Genomic DNA, 7,402 nt, shown 5'->3' on the forward strand with positions numbered 1-7,402 from the left:
CGGCTCAATACAATTTCAAGCAGTTTTTGCCACATCTCACACCAGCTGTACCCTTTGTTTTGGGAGAGTGTCCACGTTCCCTCATACTTGACAAAATTCATTGAAGAAAATCCTCCAGTCTTCCCATGTGCTTCCATACTTCGAAATAGTCGCGCTGTAGTTTTATCCCACTTCTATTCAACACAAATACATAATATATAATTTTTAATATTATTCCAATAATTAGTTTTTGACTTATTATATAGGATTTATTAGTAATTTTTAAGAATTGTAGAGTATTTGTAAATAATTGAGTAATTCAGCCTTTGGCTGCAATGCAGTTTTTAATAAACGATCTATCATCGGTCTGTCATCATACTTGTACGCTACTTCCTTTGAGTCTGGGGACTGGGCCAGTTCCAGCCGGCACAGAATTTTCTAGCGCAGTAGGTTTGGACCACCCTGCGAGAAACTTTAACCGCGGGCAAACCCACATTGGGTATAAATCTTCAGAGAGCAACTTTTACTGGTCATTCCCTATAGGGGCCTTCCCTGGAAAATAAACCCGACTAGAGTTTCAAAATACTATGAACATCCACAACACTTGAAAAATGCTCTATACATGCGTGCATCTGAGGACTGCTATACCACGGAAATAGAAACAAGTAAAGGTATTCTCTTGTACAATTGAAGTTTTAATTTTTCATGAAAAATAAATCTGACTAAAGTTCAAAGGAAGTTTTTCTGTTCTTTATTAGACGCACTTTAAAATCCGTGGGAAACTACTCAATCATGAACATTCAAGTTTTTGGGCTATTTACCAGCTAAGGGTCGGTCCGTGTAGCGAAAAACTGTGACCCCGAGGCCGCAGGCCGAGGGCAGCATTTTCAAGACCTCAGTCAGTTTTTCGCTATACGGACCTCCCAGCTGGCAAGTAACATATATTTATTGTAGGGTGTGAATTTGCACGAAGAAGAACTCATCAAAGCGAAACGTCAGTCTTTGAAACATGTGTCCTTTCATTCCTTCAAAAGTATGTTCATAGCTGGCGGGGCTTTCTTCTCTCTCGATTAGTTATTTGTCGCGCAACTCCAAGTTCCTGTCATTTCCAAGTGAGAATGTTTCTGATGTTTTTTCAGACATGTCGGATAGCAATTATAGGATGGTGATGGAGAATGGAGTCGATCGAATTGTAGGGCAGCAACTCTTTTATAATTATTTTTTTAATCAAGAAAAAAAGGAAAATTGTTTCTCGCCTCGAGAACCACTCGGTTCTTTTATTCTTGCACTGATGATTCAAGGCGTACTAGTCTACTGATTAACTTAAAGTCGTGTAACATTTCATTTTGTCCGCATTTCCTGGTGGATTTCTTCAGTTTCCGTTCCTAGTAATACCGCTTTCCTAAAAGCCACAACACGTCAGGTCTTAAATATTTTGTTGGTAAGTTTAATGGCCAACACTGACTCCAAACATTGTTGGCTGTTATATGTAGCGTCCGTTTGTACACCCTGATGCATGTTGTTGCACGAAGTTTGAAACTGGTTGGCAAACTTTTGATCCAACACCTCCCAACATTTCATTTGTTGTTCCTCAACGTCGTGGAGGCCACGCACGTGCATTACACGTGTTCGCTATGGGGATAGCAATGCATTAACATGTTGGGTCGTATCCTTCCCATAATACACTGCACGTCCTTACAATGTTAGGAGTGGTTACGTCCGTTAGCACGCAACTGCCAACACCATCCAAAATCTGCAGAACCAACAACTCCCCAACAATGTTTGAGGGTTGTTGCGCCCGTTTGCACAGGCCTTTAGGCTTAAGGAGTCACCTTGTGACGCATTTTGACGTGAATGCAAAGTGCCATGAATTGCATTACGCCGCTGCATTTGACATGATGCATAATTTTGAGCCTGTGGTGCCTGTGTTACTCTAGCCTGGGGGGGGGGGGGGGGTGGGGTGTGCTAACGAAGCTTATAGGGAGTGACGACGACGCCACAAAACCAACCTCGTTCCCAGGGTCTCTGAGACCCTGAGATCCTGGGAACGAGGGTGCCATAAAACGACAATATCATTGGTTAAAAGAGGACAAATAATCGTGCTACACGTGGACACGCATTTTCAGTACGGTACTTTGCATAACGACTTGAAATCACCAAATTTGAGGTTTTGACAACAACAACAAAAAAAAAGAACGCGAGCACATAAATGTGAGCCGTTACTCTGAAACCGCTCGTGCCAATTTATTTTGTAGGATTTTTCGCCCACCGCATCGTGTGACAAGAACGAGATGGAATAAGTGGGAAAGACGTACGATGATACGATGATGATAGTGCAAAGTTCTATTTTGAGCTGACGTTTTCGTCTACGTAGCCATCGCAGATCTTAAAGTCCCTTATGTGATATGGAGGGGCACGCCCATAAAAATCGATTTATTCTTCCAATTCATAAATTCTAAAAAAAGGATATATCTTGATATCACATTGACCGGGTTAACTATAACCTTTTTGGTGTGATCAGTACGTCAATATGTTTAATACATCTTCATCTTTCAACAGTATCCTCTTTTCGTGTTGCCTGCAGGTCATGCCCCCTTCTCCAAAATCATTTATCTCTTAATTCCTTTCTTCCTGGAGAAAAGAAAAACGACAAGAGTAAATAATGACTTTGCAGATTATAGAACGAGCTGTTATTTTTATGGACAGATTTTACTGCGATTAGTCGCCGCAATATCGTAACGGAGGATTTTGAGCTTGCACAAACCTTGATGCAACTTTATCGTCGGCGAGTTGCTGCGACAAAAAGCGGTTGTGTAAGAGAGGCCTCGTAAACTCTTTTAGTTTACGCCAACAATTAACAACTGTCTCAGAGCAGAGGCTTGTAGGGAATATCCAGTTAACTTGCGATCTCTTGGCGCCACGTAGAGTGGTTTAAATTGATAAGATTATACTGAAATAAATAAAAAATGACGTATTGTGTAATTCTTCCTTTGATGTGGCTAGCATCTATCTTTTGTAGTCTGCAAATGAAAATGTTTGCATGAAAATGGTTCATTTCCGATCTTGGTCTAGTTTGGGACCGTAACATGGCCGAAGCGCCGAGGGAAAACAACCTCGACTTAATCAGACTTTAAAATGTTTAAAATGATTTAATCTCAAAGGCATCCTGAAATTATGAAAACATAAATAAAACTGGAAAATTCCTCTTTAAAACTAGATACGAACAAAAATAGGACTTCTTAGACACCACATAATAGCGTTTGATATCATTTTACACAAAACAGTTAAATTAAGCTTTGATCATTCCTACTTTATCCATTTTTACTATGGTTTTATCCTTGTAACTATGGTGCCGTGGTCCTTTTCCCAGCGCCACCGTTTTTGCCTTGACCAGTGTATTCCATGGTTTTTTTCTCAGTGTGGGTGGTCGAAACTGGGTAAACATGGGATTGGGCGACAATAATGTACTGCCGTTGTATTTTGATATTTGTAAACGGTCGGAGTTTCCGGTCTTATTTAAGAAGGGCAATATCAACATCCTTTGGTGGAGTCTCATGACATTTGTCCTGGACATAAAGTACTGTGTAAGATAAACAGGTCTTCCTCTCTTCCCTGCAAAGTATAAATGCGTATTTGAGTATCAGAGTATTCGCCATTTGAATGATACGTCTGGGGCGTAATAAGTAATAGTACTAGTACTGAGTGCAGTAATCGTGCGTGTGATTTCAATAACGAGCACGATTACCCCTGAATTGTGCTACACGAAGTCCTACGACTAATTAATCGTAACTATAACAAAATGGGAGAAAATCAGAACAAAAATCGAAGATAAAAAGTCTTTGAATACCTTTTTGTGAGAAAAAGTAAAATTATATTCAATCTGATTTACAAACAGTAGGAAAACAGCTAGTAAGACCCCATCCAAGTTCATGTGATTGACGCGCGAATGGCGTAGGTGTCCAATCACGGGTATCCAATTAATTGGATACCTGTTATTGGAAGCACACGTGATCGCGCGCCAATTACGCGACAAATTTTTAATTGAGTGTCGAAAGTAATTAGTGAATTGCATTGGTTTTGCATTACTTCACTCAGTGATTGGTTCAAAGTTCTCGCGCCATTTTGTCAACCAATCAGGAGTGAAACCAAAACGAATCGTAGCTTGCGCGTTCACATTTTCCCGCGCTTTGTGTCGGCTGGATTGTCTCCATCCTATTTGATTGGCCAAAGTAATTACTTTGGTTTTGGTTTTACGACAATCGATTGAAACTCGCTCTAAGAGCGCACAGAACCAATCAGATTCGACAATTTTGTAATTGTTATGATTAGAACCATAATAATTTACCATTTGTTTCATTCTTTAGAACGATGTTAATTTAACTAGTGAGCTCCTACGCATTGAATATTAGGCGAAGGGTATAAGTTGGCACTTCAAACGGGGAAGAATATAATGCCTCCACATGTTACTGACATGTAAGAGTATCGAAGACCAATATATTTTAGTTCGCATTGAGTTTTGAGAATCGTCAAATGTCGCGTTTTTGTTAGTAAACGCTCAAATTTGCGTTTTGCCTCAATTCAAAGAAAGTTTTAATTTATTTCGTGTTATCTACGAATATTTAAATTTAAGGACCGTGGTAAACATGGTAGTAGTTTAAATAACTGCATCAACTACTGCAGACATTTGTGTGACACAAATGCAGCCGACAGCTGGAGCAGATGCAGGTTCTTCGATTTGAAAAGCCAGTAAAACTGGTATTTTGTTCACTAAGAAGGATAAAATAAGATGCACTTGTTGGAAGTACTCGAAGGGGAACCCGTGTCACAGTGAGCGCCAGATAATAATGCTGAAGTCGGCACAGGGTGCCCAGTGGCACTATGGCGCGTGCTGAGATCGTACCAATGTCCGTAAACCTCGAGCGTGTAAGTGTCGAATGTTTTCTGGTGAATAAGGTAAATTGCTTGCAATACATCGAAATGCGTTCAATGTTCTTCTTGTTAGTCCACTATTTGAACAGTCGCTGTACCTGCATACGTCACTGTATGACTACACCCGGAGTTTCGGTGGAATCGAAACCCTAGCCAAAGGCTTGGATCGAAAAGAGACGAATGGTTCCCGAAGAGCCTATTGACAGAGAGAGGCCTGATTTCACAGCACTGCAAGACTAGAAGTTTTGATTCGTCACATAAAAACAAATCACAGTTGAAAAGCCATCAAGGTATAGAATTTGAACAACCAACCTCGTCCCCAGGGCCTTCTCCTCTGCAATTTTCAAAATGGCGGCTCGTCTGGTTTCCAGATTGTTTCTAATTATTTATACATTTTCCTATATACATTGTACATTCAGATTACAGTATCAGCCAGAAATAGGTTATAGAATATCACCTATTCAACGTAAGTTTTTGCAAAAATTAGATTCTCTTTGCCCCTAAGTTTTTAATTGAATCCAAAGCCTAATAATCGTATAAATTTTCATACTTGTAGATCCAAAAAGGGTCAATTACAAGGGTGTGTAGTGCTGTTTTTAGGTCGCGTGATCATTAGAGTATATTTGTAAGTCATTTAAAACTGTATACTGCATGTGTATAAGACTCAATTTAATAAATTCTGTTAATTAGACTTAATAAAAAGCGATGCCTGTGAATTAAGGAAATCATTCAATCAATCGATAATTTAATTTCAGTCAGATTAATTAAAATCAGCTTATATAGAGTGAATTACTTCATGTTCACATAGCAAGTTGGAGTATGTGACTCAATCATCTTGCTTGAATAAGCTTAGTAATATGAGGCTACAAAGAGTTTTTCACTCTGTACTTAAGAGCAGCTGAGTTTTTCTCTTTGATGTTCAATCTGATTTCAATGACAGTTAAGGACGGTGCCTACTATTTTTATTGCGCATACGTTCTGCGCATCTCGAGATACTCGGATTTCCTATCGGTGATGCTTACTAATACAGGGATATTTTTGCGCGGTTTAAAACTATCAGGAGAAAGTACATCTTAGTAAGTACTCTTGGTATCCAAAAGGAAATTGGGGGTAACCATGCATTTTTGAGAGATAATTAAGTTTCAATTTGAGAAAGAACGCCATGCATTGCTTTGTATTTTTAAGCTTTTTACAAATATTATTCATGAATTATCTTTGAAAAATGCGTGGTTACCCCCAATTTTCTTTTTGGATTTTAATAAAACCTGTTAAGATCTACATTTCTTGCATAATCACACACCGGGGCAAAAATATTGTTAATTAGTAGTCATCGTCCTTAAATATAGTGAGTACGAAAGTGGAATAAACTTGCAAATGCTCACAACGTTGTATTGAGATACTTTTTTGGATTTTTGTACAGGTACCTTTATAGCGCAAAAGTCCTGCTTCAAAATTAAAACGTCCGTAAAAATATTTCATCGTACTGCGAAGCCACCACTGCCTCGTGTACAAACTTAAAGCGTTCTTTGAGCGGTGTTTTGCTTTCCACGCAATGCTTCGCCTCCATTTTGTTTTGGTCTTTCTCAAAATGTCACGTGATAAAAATCTCCAAGATTTTTGGAGATTTTGTACCAGGCGACCCAGCGTTGGCCAGGGTCTTCTCCAAGCGAGCCGCCATTTTGAAAGACCCTGGGGACAAGGTTGCGGTTCAAGGAGTATTCTCCCCAGAAAGAGATAACCAAAACGACGCTCGGCGGCGCTTTTTTCAGTCAAAAGTCCGTGATTTTCATTTTTGGTGTTTTCCGCCATTTTTGTCTCCTTTGACTCCTTTGACTCAAAGCCGCTCGTTTATCCGGCTGTCGTCGCTGACACCACAAAGTACAGAGGACTCTTTTCTTTCCCGCGCTGGACACGGCAATGCCACACAGTGCTGCGATACCCAGCAACAGTACAATCTTCATTGCCATATCATATAGATAAAGAATAAATTAGTCAGTGTTTAAACATGTAAGGATTTGACTAAAACCGAAGCATTGGAAAGACCACCAAAAGCTTATTGATCGCGAGATGCATGGAGTAAGCAAAAAAATATAATGACTTAATTTATACACAGTAGATACCTTAAATGGGTGTTTAGAGTAAATAGTTCTATAAATAAAATTAGCCGTTGGCTTCCTGCAGCTGAGGCCTCCTTTCCACTAGTTAGCTATACATGCCGTATTCCGTATAGTTTAAATTAATTTTGTGATACATAAAATTTGCTGTAACTAATGTAAAATTTTTAATATAACTCCTGTTGTAATTCATGTACAAATGTTTCCTCGGTGTAGAACAGTGGTTGTTGTGGTAAAAAAAGGAATCTAAAAATATATAACAATCGCTAATATAACTATTACACAATATAGTGTTTTCACATGACGTCAGGGCGTTTACCTAAGTAATCCTCCGGGAATTGAACTCTATTTTTATGCAAGTACTTTCTTTTGTTTCAGTA

At 39.1% G+C, this 7,402-nt stretch overlaps 1 protein-coding gene across 1 annotated transcript in view; it reads left to right on the plus strand.

The window, feature by feature from the left end:
- The window catches only part of LOC138045172 (D-aspartate oxidase-like), a 12,829-nt gene extending 12,477 nt beyond the window's left edge, over positions 1-352 (plus strand). Inside the window, exon 9 of the mRNA XM_068891585.1 lies at positions 1-352. This exon is cut by the window's left edge and continues 782 nt beyond it. The gene's annotated coding sequence lies outside the window, so the exon portion shown is untranslated.
- The last annotated feature ends 7,050 nt before the right edge of the window (positions 353-7,402 follow it).

The sequence above is a fragment of the Montipora capricornis genome, chromosome 4 (assembly GCF_036669925.1).
Source record: "Montipora capricornis isolate CH-2021 chromosome 4, ASM3666992v2, whole genome shotgun sequence".
Lineage (NCBI taxonomy): Eukaryota > Metazoa > Cnidaria > Anthozoa > Scleractinia > Acroporidae > Montipora > Montipora capricornis.